We start from the raw sequence: 15741 nt of genomic DNA on the forward strand, positions 1-15741 counted from the left end.
AAGAAAGGGGTGGTCTGGGACTACCAGATTGGCAAACCTATTACATTGCAACAGCTTTAACTTGGATTAAGGATTGGATGACACTTAAAGATAAAAGAACACTAGCACTAGAAGGATTTGACCTGTCAAAAGGTTGGCACGCATTTCTATGGGAAGAAAAGCCCAGACAACATGAACACTTCAGGAGACATTATATCAGAGGAGCACTGGCAAAAATTTGGACTGAAATAAGGAGAAAACACTACGACAAAATCCCAAGATGGCTATCAACCATGGAGGCCCAAATCTACCCGAACACAATGGACACAGACAGGATGAAAACCTATGACGAATTGTTGAACACAGAGGGAGATATGAAAACAAGAGAGGAACTGAGACAACAAGGCACGGATATTGATTGGTGGCCGTATTTACAGATAAAATCAAGATATAAAAGTGATATGGAAAAATTTGGAATCCAAAAAGAAAGAAATGAATTAGATAAAATTATAATGCAATCAGATGACAAATTAATAACTAAAATATATAACTATCTATTAAAATACAAATTGGAAGAGGAAGTGGTGAAGGAAAATATGATTATTTGGGCCAAAAATTTTGGATATAATATTAACCTAGAGAATTGGGAAAAAATATGGAAAGTAAATACTAAGCTGACAATGTCCGTGCCCTACAAAGAAAATACGTACAAGATGTTTTATAGGTGGCATCTCCCCCCTGCACGGTTGGCAAGGATGTTTCCCAATACTAATCAGAACTGTTGGAAGTGTAAAATACAGAAGGGGACCTACTACCACATGTGGTGGTCATGCCCCAAAGTCAAAAAATTTTGGAAAACAATTCAAAGTCAGCTGGAAGAAATTACCGCCCAAAAAGTACCCCTCAGACCAGAAACTTATCTATTAGGTATACTGACAAAGGACTATAAAAAAGAGACACAATATTTGATAATACATATCCTAACTGCAGCTAGAATTGTCTTCGCACAAATGTGGAAATTGGAAAACACGCCACCAGAAGAAAAAATAATACAAAAAATTATGGAATGTGCAGAAATGGACAAATTGACCAAAGAAATACAAGGAAAAGAAGATACAGACTTTTACTTAATTTGGCAAGAATGGTACAAATGGTTAGATAAAAAAGACACGAAATAAGAGATTACCACCCAATACTACAAAAATAAGTAAATAACAGGAAATATCGTTATATAAACATTGATACAAGATGAAAGATAATATATATAGATATATTGATATATAATTACCGAAGTAGCTCTACTTTCAAAGTTCAAGTCATGCGACTTGATTTCATTGTATAGTTAGTTTATGTCTAGTTTGTTTTAATGTTTATGTCTATATGTGTATGTTTGTTTACAATAAAATTTTTTTTTAAAAAAAAAGAATAGAATAGAATAGAATAGAATAGAATGGGGAGTGGGAATGTGAATGGGAATGGGAATGGGATAGGATAGGATAGGATAGTGAAAGGGAATGGGAATGGGAATGGGAATGGGAATGGGGATAGGATAGGATAGGATAGGATAGGATAGGATAGGATAGGATAGGATAGGGAATGGGAATGGGAATGGGAATGGGAATGGGAATGGGAATGGGAATGGGAATGGGAATAGAGTAGAGTAGAGTAGAGTAGAGTAGAGTAGGATAGGATAGGATAGGATAGGATAGGATAGGATAGAATAGGACAGAACAGAACAGAACAGAACAGAACAGAACAGAACAGAACAGAATAGAATAGGGAATGGGAATGGGAATGGGAATGGGAATGGGAATGGGAATGGGAATGGGAATGGGAACGGGAATGGGAAAGTAATGGATTGTGATTGTAATGGAAATGGAAATGGAAATGGGAACACAATAGAAAAGAATGGAATAGAATAGAATAGAATAGAATAGAATAGAATAGAATAGAATAGAATAGAATAGAATAGAATAGAATAGAATAGAACAGAATAGAATAGAATAGAATAGAATAGAAAAGAATACAATAGAATACAATAGAATAGAAGAATGGGAAAGTGAAAGGAAATGGGAACACCTTCGGAATGGGAATGGGAATGGGAATGGGAATGGGAATGGTTTTGGGAACGGGAACGGGAACGGGAAGGGGAACGGGAACGGAAACGGGAATGGGAAGGGAATGGATTGGAATGGAAATGGAAATGGAAATGGGAATTGGAACAGAGCAGAACAGAACAGAATAGAACAGAACAGAATAGAATAGGGAATGGGAATGGGAATGGGAATGGGAATGGGAATGGGAATGGGAACGAGAACGGGAAAGTAATGGATTGGAATGGAAATGGAAATGGAAATGGGAACAGAATAGAAAACAATAGAACAGAATACAATAGAATACAATAGAATACAATAGAATACAATAGAATACAATAGAATACAATAGAATACAATAGAATACAATAGAATAGAAGAATGGGAAAGTGAAAAGTAATGGGAACACCTTGGGAATGGGAATGGGAATGGGAATGGGAATGGGAATGGGAATGGGAATGGGAATAGAATAGAATACAGTACAATACAATACAATACAATACAATACAATACAATACAATAGGGAATGGGAATGGGAATGGGAATGGGGATAGGATAGGATAGGATAGGATAGGATAGGATAGGATAGGATAGGATAGGATAGGATAGGATAGGATAGGATAGGATAGGGAAAGGGAATGGGAATGGGAATGGGAATGGGAATTGGAAGGGAATGAATTGGATTGGAACTGAACTGGAATTGCTAATAGAACAGAGTAGAGTAGAGTAGAGTAGACTAGACTAGACTAGACTAGACTTGACTAGAATAGAATAGAATAGAATAGAATAGAATAGAATAGAATAGAATAGAATAGAATAGAATAGAATAGAATAGAAAAGGGAATGGGAATGGGAATGGGAATGGGAATGGGAATGGGAATGGGAATGGGAATGGAATAGAGTAGAGTAGAGTAGAGTAGAGTAGGATTGGATAGGATAGGATAGGATAGGATAGGATAGGATAGGATAGGATAGGATAGGATAGGGAATGGGAATGGGAATGGGAATGGGAATGGGAATAGAATAGAATAGAGTAGAGTAGAGTACGATAGGATAGGATAGGATAGGATAGGATAGGATAGGATAGGATAGGATAGGGAATGGGAATGGGAATGGGAATGGAATGGAATAGAATAGAATAGAATAGAATAGAATAGAATAGAATAGAATAGAATAGAATAGAATAGAATGGGGAGTGGGAATGGGAATGGGAATGGGAATGGGATAGGATAGGATAGGATAGGATAGGATAGGATAGGATAGGATAGGATAGGATAGTGAAAGGGAATGGGAATGGGAATGGGAATGGGAATGGGAATGGGAATGGGAATGGGGATAGGATAGGATAGGATAGGATGGGATGGGATGGGATGGAATGGAATGGAATAGAATAGAATAGAATAGAATAGAATAGAATAGAATAGAATAGAATAGGGAATGGGAATGGGAATGGGAATGGGAATGGGAATTGGAAGGGAATGAATTGGATTGGAACTGGAACTGGAAATGCTAATAGAACAGAGTAGAGTAGAGTAAAGTAGAGTAGAGTAGAGTAGAGTAGAGTAGAGTAGAGTAGACTAGACTAGACTAGACTAGAATAGAAAAGGGAATGGGAATGGGAATGGGAATGGGAATGGGAATGGGAATGGGAATGGGAATGGGAATGGGAATGGGAATGGGAATGGGAATGGGAATGGGAATGGGAATAGAGTAGAGTAGAGTAGAGTAGGATAGGATAGGATAGGATAGGATAGGATAGGATAGGATAGGATAGGATAGAATAGGACAGAACAGAACAGAACAGAACAGAACAGAACAGAACAGAACAGAACAGAATAGAATAGAATAGGGAATGGGAATGGGAATGGGAATGGGAATGGGAACGGGAACGGGAATGGGAATGGAATAGAGTAGAGTAGAGTAGAGTAGAGTAGGATTGGATAGGATAGGATAGGATAGGATAGGATAGGATAGGATAGGATAGGATAGGATAGGATAGAATAGAATAGAATAGAATAGAATAGTGAATGGGAATGGGAATGGGAATGGGAATAGAATAGAATAGAGTAGAGTAGAGTACGATAGGATAGGATAGGATAGGATAGGATAGGATAGGATAGGATAGGATAGGATAGGATAGGATAGGGAATGGGAATGGGAATGGAATGGAATAGAATAGAATAGAATACAAAAGAATACAATAGAATACAATAGAATAGAAGAATGGGAAAGTGAAAGGAAATGGGAACACCTTCGGAATGGGAATGGGAATGGGAATGGGAATGGGAATGGGAATGGTTTTGGGAACGGGAACGGGAACGGGAAGGGGAACAGGAACGGAAACGGGAATGGGAAGGGAATGGATTGGAATGGAAATGGAAATGGAAATGGAAATGGGAATTGGAACAGAGCAGAACAGAACAGAATAGAACAGAACAGAATAGAATAGGGAATGGGAATGGGAATGGGAATGGGAATGGGAATGGGAATGGGAACGAGAACGGGAAAGTAATGGATTGGAATGGAAATGGAAATGGAAATGGGAACAGAATAGAAAACAATAGAACAGAATACAATAGAATACAATAGAATACAATAGAATACAATAGAATACAATAGAATACAATAGAATAGAAGAATGGGAAAGTGAAAAGTAATGGGAACACCTTGGGAATGGGAATGGGAATGGGAATGGGAATGGGAATGGGAATGGGAATGGGAATAGAATACAATACAATACAATACAATACAATACAATACAATACAATACAATAGGGAATGGGAATGGGAATGGGAATGGGGATAGGATAGGATAGGATAGGATAGGATAGGATAGGATAGGATAGGATAGGATAGGATAGGGAAAGGGAATGGGAATGGGAATGGGAATGGGAATGGGAATTGGAAGGGAATGAATTGGATTGGAACTGAACTGGAATTGCTAATAGAACAGAGTAGAGTAGAGTAGAGTAGAGTAGAGTAGAGTAGAGTAGAGTAGACTAGACTAGACTAGACTTGACTAGAATAGAATAGAATAGAATAGAATAGAATAGAATAGAATAGAATAGAATAGAAAAGGGAATGGGAATGGGAATGGGAATGGGAATGGGAATGGGAATGGGAATGGGAATGGAATAGAGTAGAGTAGAGTAGAGTAGAGTAGGATTGGATAGGATAGGATAGGATAGGATAGGATAGGATAGGATAGGATAGGATAGGATAGGATAGGATAGGATAGGATAGAATAGAATAGTGAATGGGAATGGGAATGGGAATGGGAATGGGAATAGAATAGAATAGAGTAGAGTAGAGTACGATAGGATAGGATAGGATAGGATAGGATAGGATAGGATAGGATAGGATAGGATAGGATAGGATAGGATATGGGAATGGGAATGGGAATGGAATGGAATAGAATAGAATAGAATAGAATAGAATAGAATAGAATAGAATAGAATAGAATAGAATAGAATAGAATAGAATGGGGAGTGGGAATGGGAATGGGAATGGGAATGGGATAGGATAGGATAGGATAGGATAGGATAGGATAGGATAGGATAGTGAAAGGGAATGGGAATGGGAATGGGAATGGGAATGGGAATGGGAATGGGAATGGGGATAGGATAGGATGGGATGGGATGGGATGGGATGGGATGGGATGGGATGGGATGGGATGGGATGGGATGGAATGGAATAGAATAGAATAGAATAGAATAGAATAGAATAGAATAGAATAGAATAGAATAGAATAGAATAGAATAGAATAGAATAGAATAGGGAATGGGAATGGGAATGGGAATGGGAATGGGAATTGGAAGGGAATGAATTGGATTGGAACTGGAACTGGAAATGCTAATAGAACAGAGTAGAGTAGAGTAAAGTAGAGTAGAGTAGAGTAGAGTAGAGTAGAGTAGAGTAGAGTAGACTAGACTAGACTTGACTAGAATAGAATAGAATAGAATAGAATAGAATAGAATAGAATAGAATAGAATAGAATAGAATAGAAAAGGGAATGGGAATGGGAATGGGAATGGGAATGGGAATGGGAATGGGAATGGGAATGGGAATGGAATAGAGTAGAGTAGAGTAGAGTAGAGTAGGATTGGATAGGATAGGATAGGATAGGATAGGATAGGATAGGATAGGATAGGATAGGATAGGATAGGATAGGGAAAGGGAATGGGAATGGGAATGGGAATGGGAATTGGAAGGGAATGAATTGGATTGGAACTGAACTGGAATTGCTAATAGAACAGAGTACAGTAGAGTAGAGTAGAGTAGAGTAGAGTAGAGTAGAGTAGAGTAGACTAGACTAGACTAGACTAGACTAGACTAGACTTGACTAGACTAGACTAGACTAGACTAGACTAGACTAGAATAGAATAGAATAGAATAGAATAGAATAGAATAGAATAGAATAGGGAATGGGAATGGGAATGGGAATGGGAATTGGAATGGGAATGGGAATGGGAACGGGAATGGGAATGGAATAGAGTAGAGTAGAGTAGAGTAGAGTAGGATTGGATAGGATAGGATAGGATAGGATAGGATAGGATAGGATAGGATAGGATAGGATAGAATAGAATAGAATAGAATAGAATAGTGAATGGGAATGGGAATGGGAATGGGAATAGAATAGAATAGAGTAGAGTAGAGTACGATAGGATAGGATAGGATAGGATAGGATAGGATAGGATAGGATAGGATAGGATAGGATAGGGAATGGGAATGGGAATGGAATGGAATAGAATAGAATAGAATACAAAAGAATACAATAGAATACAATAGAATAGAAGAATGGGAAAGTGAAAGGAAATGGGAACACCTTCGGAATGGGAATGGGAATGGGAATGGGAATGGGAATGGGAATGGTTTTGGGAACGGGAACGGGAACGGGAAGGGGAACAGGAACGGAAACGGGAATGGGAAGGGAATGGATTGGAATGGAAATGGAAATGGAAATGGAAATGGGAATTGGAACAGAGCAGAACAGAACAGAATAGAACAGAACAGAATAGAATAGGGAATGGGAATGGGAATGGGAATGGGAATGGGAATGGGAATGGGAATGAGAACGGGAAAGTAATGGATTGGAATGGAAATGGAAATGGAAATGGGAACAGAATAGAAAACAATAGAACAGAATACAATAGAATACAATAGAATACAATAGAATACAATAGAATACAATAGAATACAATAGAATACAATAGAATAGAAGAATGGGAAAGTGAAAAGTAATGGGAACACCTTGGGAATGGGAATGGGAATGGGAATGGGAATGGGAATGGGAATGGGAATGGGAATAGAATACAATACAATACAATACAATACAATACAATACAATACAATACAATAGGGAATGGGAATGGGAATGGGAATGGGGATAGGATAGGATAGGATAGGATAGGATAGGATAGGATAGGATAGGATAGGATAGGATAGGGAAAGGGAATGGGAATGGGAATGGGAATGGGAATGGGAATTGGAAGGGAATGAATTGGATTGGAACTGAACTGGAATTGCTAATAGAACAGAGTAGAGTAGAGTAGAGTAGAGTAGAGTAGAGTAGAGTAGAGTAGACTAGACTAGACTAGACTTGACTAGAATAGAATAGAATAGAATAGAATAGAATAGAATAGAATAGAATAGAATAGAATAGAATAGAATAGAAAAGGGAATGGGAATGGGAATGGGAATGGGAATGGGAATGGGAATGGGAATGGAATAGAGTAGAGTAGAGTAGAGTAGAGTAGGATTGGATAGGATAGGATAGGATAGGATAGGATAGGATAGGATAGGATAGGATAGGATAGGATAGGATAGGATAGGATAGAATAGAATAGTGAATGGGAATGGGAATGGGAATGGGAATGGGAATAGAATAGAATAGAGTAGAGTAGAGTACGATAGGATAGGATAGGATAGGATAGGATAGGATAGGATAGGATAGGATAGGATAGGATAGGATAGGATATGGGAATGGGAATGGGAATGGAATGGAATAGAATAGAATAGAATAGAATAGAATAGAATAGAATAGAATAGAATAGAATAGAATAGAATAGAATAGAATAGAATAGAATAGAATAGAATAGAATAGAATGGGGAGTGGGAATGGGAATGGGAATGGGAATGGGATAGGATAGGATAGGATAGGATAGGATAGGATAGGATAGGATAGGATAGTGAAAGGGAATGGGAATGGGAATGGGAATGGGAATGGGAATGGGAATGGGAATGGGGATAGGATAGGATGGGATGGGATGGGATGGGATGGGATGGGATGGGATGGGATGGGATGGGATGGGATGGAATGGAATGGAATAGAATAGAATAGAATAGAATAGAATAGAATAGAATAGAATAGAATAGAATAGAATAGAATAGAATAGAATAGAATAGGGAATGGGAATGGGAATGGGAATGGGAATGGGAATTGGAAGGGAATGAATTGGATTGGAACTGGAACTGGAAATGCTAATAGAACAGAGTAGAGTAGAGTAAAGTAGAGTAGAGTAGAGTAGAGTAGAGTAGAGTAGAGTAGAGTAGACTAGACTAGACTTGACTAGAATAGAATAGAATAGAATAGAATAGAATAGAATAGAATAGAATAGAATAGAATAGAAAAGGGAATGGGAATGGGAATGGGAATGGGAATGGGAATGGGAATGGGAATGGGAATGGGAATGGAATAGAGTAGAGTAGAGTAGAGTAGAGTAGGATTGGATAGGATAGGATAGGATAGGATAGGATAGGATAGGATAGGATAGGATAGGATAGGATAGGATAGGGAAAGGGAATGGGAATGGGAATGGGAATGGGAATTGGAAGGGAATGAATTGGATTGGAACTGAACTGGAATTGCTAATAGAACAGAGTACAGTAGAGTAGAGTAGAGTAGAGTAGAGTAGAGTAGAGTAGACTAGACTAGACTAGACTAGACTAGACTAGACTTGACTAGACTAGACTAGACTAGACTAGACTAGACTAGACTAGAATAGAATAGAATAGAATAGAATAGAATAGAATAGGGAATGGGAATGGGAATGGGAATGGGAATTGGAATGGGAATGGGAATGGGAATGGGAATGGAATAGAGTAGAGTAGAGTAGAGTAGAGTAGGATTGGATAGGATAGGATAGGATAGGATAGGATAGGATAGGATAGGATAGAATAGAATAGAATAGTGAATGGGAATGGGAATGGGAATGGGAATGGGATAGGATAGGATAGGATAGGATAGGATAGGATAGGATAGGATAGGATAGTGAAAGGGAATGGGAATGGGAATGGGAATGGGAATGGGAATGGGAATGGGAATGGGGATAGGATAGGATAGGATAGGATGGGATGGGATGGGATGGGATGGGATGGGATGGGATGGGATGGGATGGGATGGGATGGAATGGAATAGAATAGAATAGAATAGAATAGAATAGAATAGAATAGAATAGAATAGAATAGGGAATGGGAATGGGAATGGGAATGGGAATGGGAATTGGAAGGGAATGAATTGGATTGGAACTGGAACTGGAAATGCTAATAGAACAGAGTAGAGTAGAGTAAAGTAGAGTAGAGTAGAGTAGAGTAGAGTAGAGTAGAGTAGACTAGACTAGACTTGACTAGAATAGAATAGAATAGAATAGAATAGAATAGAATAGAATAGAATAGAATAGAATAGAATAGAAAAGGGAATGGGAATGGGAATGGGAATGGGAATGGGAATGGGAATGGGAATGGGAATGGGAATGGAATAGAGTAGAGTAGAGTAGAGTAGAGTAGGATTGGATAGGATAGGATAGGATAGGATAGGATAGGATAGGATAGGATAGGATAGGATAGGATAGGATAGAATAGAATAGTGAATGGGAATGGGAATGGGAATGGGAATAGAATAGAATAGAGTAGAGTAGAGTACGATAGGATAGGATAGGATAGGATAGGATAGGATAGGATAGGATAGGATAGGATAGGATAGGATAGGATAGGATAGGATAGGATAGGGAATGGGAATGGGAATGGAATGGAATAGAATAGAATAGAATAGAATAGAATAGAATAGAATAGAATAGAATAGAATAGAATAGAATAGAATAGAATAGAATAGAATAGAATAGAATGGGGAGTGGGAATGGGAATGGGAATGGGAATGGGATAGGATAGGATAGGATAGGATAGGATAGGATAGGATAGGATAGGATAGGATAGGATAGTGAAAGGGAATGGGAATGGGAATGGGAATGGGAATGGGAATGGGAATGGGAATGGGAATGGGAATGGGAATGGGAATGGGAATGGGGATAGGATAGGATAGGATAGGATAGGATAGGATGGGATGGGATGGGATGGGATGGGATGGGATGGAATGGGATGGCATAGAATAGAATAGAATAGAATAGAATAGAACAGAACAGAATAGAATAGAATAGAATAGAATAGAATAGAATAGAATAGGGAATGGGAATGGGAATGGGAATGGGAATGGGAATGGGAATTGGAAGGGAATGAATTGGATTGGAACTGGAACTGGAAATGCTAATAGAACAGAGTAGAGTAGAGTAAAGTAGAGTAGAGTAGAGTAGAGTAGAGTAGAGTAGAGTAGACTAGACTAGACTTGACTAGAATAGAATAGAATAGAATAGAATAGAATAGGGAATGGGAATGGGAATAGAAAAGGGAATGGGAATGGGAATGGGAATGGGAATGGGAATGGGAATGGGAATGGGAATGGGAATGGGAATAGAGTAGAGTAGAGTAGAGTAGAGTAGAGTAGAGTAGAGTAGAGTAGAGTAGAGTAGTATAGGATAGGATAGAATAGGACAGGACAGGACAGAACAGAACAGAACAGAACAGAACAGAACAGAACAGAACAGAATAGAATAGAATAGGGAATGGGAATGGGAATGGGAACGGGAATGGGAACGGGAATGGGAAAGTAATGGATTGTGATTGTAATGGAAATGGAAATGGAAATGGAAATGGGAACACAATAGAATAGAATAGAATAGAATAGAATAGAATAGAATAGAATAGAATAGAATAGAATAGAATAGAATAGAATAGAATAGAATAGAATAGAATAGAATAGAACAGAATAGGGAATGGGAATGGGAATGGGAATGGGAATGGGAATGGGAATGGGAATGGGAATGGGAATGGGAATGGGAATTGGAAGGGAATGAATTGGATTGGAACTGAACTGGAAATGCTAATAGAACAGAGTAGAGTAGAGTAGAGTAGAGTAGAGTAGAGTAGAATAGAATAGACTAGTCTAGACTGGGAATGGGAAAGGGAAAGGGAATGGGAATGGGAATGGGAATGGGAATGGGAATGGGAATGGAAATGGGATAGGATAGGATAGGATAGGATAGGATAGGATAGGATAGAATAGAATAGAATAGAATAGAATAGAATAGAATAGAATAGAATAGAATAGAATAGAATAGAATAGAATAGAATAGAATAGAACAGGGAATGGGAATGGGAATAGAATAGAATAGAGTAGAGTAGGATAGGATAGGATAGGATAGGATAGGATAGGATAGGATAGGATAGGATAGGATAGGGAATGGGAATGGGAATGGGAATGGGAATGGAATGGAATGGAATGGAATAGAATAGAATAGAATAGAATAGAATAGAATAGAATAGAATAGAATAGAATAGAATAGAATAGAATAGAATAGAATAGAATAGAATAGAATAGAATAGAATAGAATAGAATGGGGAGTGGGAATGGGAATGGGAATGGGAATGGGAATGGGATAGGATAGGATAGGATAGGATAGGATAGGATAGGATAGGATAGGATAGGATAGGATAGGATAGTGAAAGGGAATGGGAATGGGAATGGGAATGGGAATGGGGATAGGATAGGATAGGATAGGATAGGATAGGATAGGATAGGATAGGATAGGATAGGATAATATAGGATAGGATAGGATAGGGAAAGAGAATGGGAATGGGAATGGGAATGGGAATGGGAATGGGAATGGGAATTGGAAGGGAATGAATTGGATTGGAACTGGAACTGGAAATGCTAATAGAACAGAGTAGACTAGACTAGACTAGACTAGAAAAGGGAATGGGAATGGGAATGGGAATGGGAATTTGAATGGGAATAGAATAGAGTAGAGTAGAGTAGAGTAGAGTAGAGTAGAGTAGAGTAGGATAGGATAGGATAGGTTAGGATAGGATAGGATAGGGAAAGGGAATGGGAATGGGAATGGGAATGGGAATGGGAATGGGAATGGGAATGGGAATGGGAATGGGAATGGGAATGGGAATGGGAATGGGAAGGGAATGAATTGGATTGGAACTGGAACTGGAAATGCTAATAGAACAGAGTAGACTAGACTAGACTAGACTAGAAAAGTGATTGGGAATGGGAATGGGAATGGGAATGGGAATGGGAATGGGAATGGGGATAGGATAGGATAGGATAGGATAGGATAGGATAGGATAATATAGGATAGGATAGGATAGGGAAAGAGAATGGGAATGGGAATGGGAATGGGAATGGGAATGGGAATGGGAATGGGAATGGGAATGGGAATTGGAAGGGAATGAATTGGATTGGAACTGGAACTGGAAATGCTAATAGAACAGAGTAGACTAGACTAGACTAGACTAGAAAAGGGAATGGGAATGGGAATGGGAATGGGAATGGGAATAGAATAGAGTAGAGTAGAGTAGAGTAGAGTAGAGTAGAGTAGGATAGGATAGGATAGGTTAGGATAGGATAGGATAGGGAAAGGGAATGGGAATGGGAATGGGAATGGGAATGGGAATGGGAATGGGAATGGGAATGGGAATGGGAATGGGAATGGGAATGGGAAGGGAATGAATTGGATTGGAACTGGAACTGGAAATGCTAATAGAACAGAGTAGACTAGACTAGACTAGACTAGAAAAGTGATTGGGAATGGGAATGGGAATGGGAATGGGAATGGGAATGGGAATGGGAATGGGGATAGGATAGGATAGGATAGGATAGGATAGGATAGGATAGGATAGGATAGGATAGGATAGGATAGGATAGGATAATATAGGATAGGATAGGATAGGGAAAGAGAATGGGAATGGGAATGGGAATGGGAATGGGAATGGGAATGGGAATGGGAATGGGAATTGGAAGGGAATGAATTGGATTGGAACTGGAACTGGAAATGCTAATAGAACAGAGTAGACTAGACTAGACTAGACTAGACTAGAAAAGGGAATGGGAATGGGAATGGGAATGGGAATGGGAATAGAATAGAGTAGAGTAGAGTAGAGTAGAGTAGAGTAGAGTAGGATAGGATAGGATAGGTTAGGATAGGATAGGATAGGGAAAGGGAATGGGAATGGGAATGGGAATGGGAATGGGAATGGGAATGGGAATGGGAATGGGAATGGGAATGGGAATGGGAATGGGAATTGGAAGGGAATGAATTGGATTGGAACTGGAACTGGAAATGCTAATAGAACAGAGTAGACTAGACTAGACTAGACTAGAAAAGTGATTGGGAATGGGAATGGGAATGGGAATGGGAATGGGAATGGGAATGGGAATGGGAATAGAATAGAGTAGAGTAGAGTAGAGTAGAGTAGAGTAGAGTAGAGTAGGATAGGATAGGATAGGTTAGGATAGGATAGGATAGGGAAAGGGAATGGGAATGGGAATGGGAATGGGAATGGGAATGGGAATGGGAATGGGAATGGGAATGGGAATGGGAATGGGAATGGGAATGGGAAGGGAATGAATTGGATTGGAACTGGAACTGGAAATGCTAATAGAACAGAGTAGACTAGACTAGACTAGACTAGAAAAGTGATTGGGAATGGGAATGGGAATGGGAATGGGAATGGGAATGGGAATGGGAATGGGGATAGGATAGGATAGGATAGGATAGGATAGGATAGGATAGGATAGGATAGGATAGGATAGGATAGGATAGGATAATATAGGATAGGATAGGATAGGGAAAGAGAATGGGAATGGGAATGGGAATGGGAATGGGAATGGGAATGGGAATGGGAATGGGAATTGGAAGGGAATGAATTGGATTGGAACTGGAACTGGAAATGCTAATAGAACAGAGTAGACTAGACTAGACTAGACTAGACTAGAAAAGGGAATGGGAATGGGAATGGGAATGGGAATGGGAATAGAATAGAGTAGAGTAGAGTAGAGTAGAGTAGAGTAGAGTAGGATAGGATAGGATAGGTTAGGATAGGATAGGATAGGGAAAGGGAATGGGAATGGGAATGGGAATGGGAATGGGAATGGGAATGGGAATGGGAATGGGAATGGGAATGGGAATGGGAATGGGAATTGGAAGGGAATGAATTGGATTGGAACTGGAACTGGAAATGCTAATAGAACAGAGTAGACTAGACTAGACTAGACTAGAAAAGTGATTGGGAATGGGAATGGGAATGGGAATGGGAATGGGAATGGGAATGGGAATGGGAATAGAATAGAGTAGAGAAGAGTAGAGTAGAGTAGAGTAGGATAGGATAGGATAGGATAGGATAGGATAGGATAGGATAGGATAGGATAGTGAAAGGGAATGGGAATGGGAATGGGAATGGGAATGGGAATGGGAATGGGAATGGGAATGGGGATAGGATAGGATAGGATAGGATGGGATGGGATGGGATGGGATGGGATGGGATGGGATGGGATGGGATGGGATGGAATGGAATGGAATAGAATAGAATAGAATAGAATAGAATAGAATAGAATAGAATAGAATAGAATAGAATAGAATAGAATAGAATAGAATAGAATAGAATAGAATAGAATAGAATAGAATAGAAAAGGGAATGGGAATGGGAATGGGAATGGGAATGGGAATGGGAATGGGAATGGGAATGGGAATGGGAATGGGAATGGGAATGGAATAGAGTAGAGTAGAGTAGAGTAGGATTGGATAAGATAGGATAGGATAGGATAGGATAGGATAGGATAGAATGGGAACGGGAATGGGAAAGTAATGGATTGTAATGGAAATGGAAATGGAAATGGGAACACAATAGAAAAGAATGGAATAGAATAGAATAGAATAGAATAATAGAATAGAATAGAATAGAATAGAATAGAATAGAATAGAATAGAATAGAATACAATACAATACAATACAATACAATACAATACAATACAATACAATAGAAGAATGGGAAAGTGAAAGGTAATGGGAACACCTTGGGAATGGGAATGGGAATGGGAATGGGAATGGGATTGGGAACGGGAACGGGAAGGGAATGGATTGGAATGGAAATGGAAATGGAAATGGGAATTGGAACAGAGCAGAACAGAACAGAACAGAACAGAACAGAATGGGGAATGGGAATGGGAATGGGAATGGGAATGGGAACGGGAACGGGAACAGAACAGAACAGAACAGAACAGAACAGAACAGAACAGAACAGAATAGAATAAAATAGGGAATGGGAATGGGAATGGGAATGGGATTGGGAATGGGAATGGGAATGGGAATGAGAATGGGAATGGGAACGGGAACGGGAAAGTAATGGATTGGAATGGAAATGGAAATGGAAATGGAAATGGGAACAGAATAGAACAGAATACAATAGAATACAATAGAATACAATATGGGAGCACCTTGGGAATGGGAATGGGAATGGGAATGGGGATAGGATAGGATAGGATAGGATAGGA

This window comes from Pituophis catenifer, unplaced genomic scaffold, assembly GCF_029215685.1.
Source record: "Pituophis catenifer annectens isolate HBS135680 unplaced genomic scaffold, rPitCat1.0.hap2 SCAF_5, whole genome shotgun sequence".
In the NCBI taxonomy this organism is placed as follows: domain Eukaryota; kingdom Metazoa; phylum Chordata; class Lepidosauria; order Squamata; family Colubridae; genus Pituophis; species Pituophis catenifer.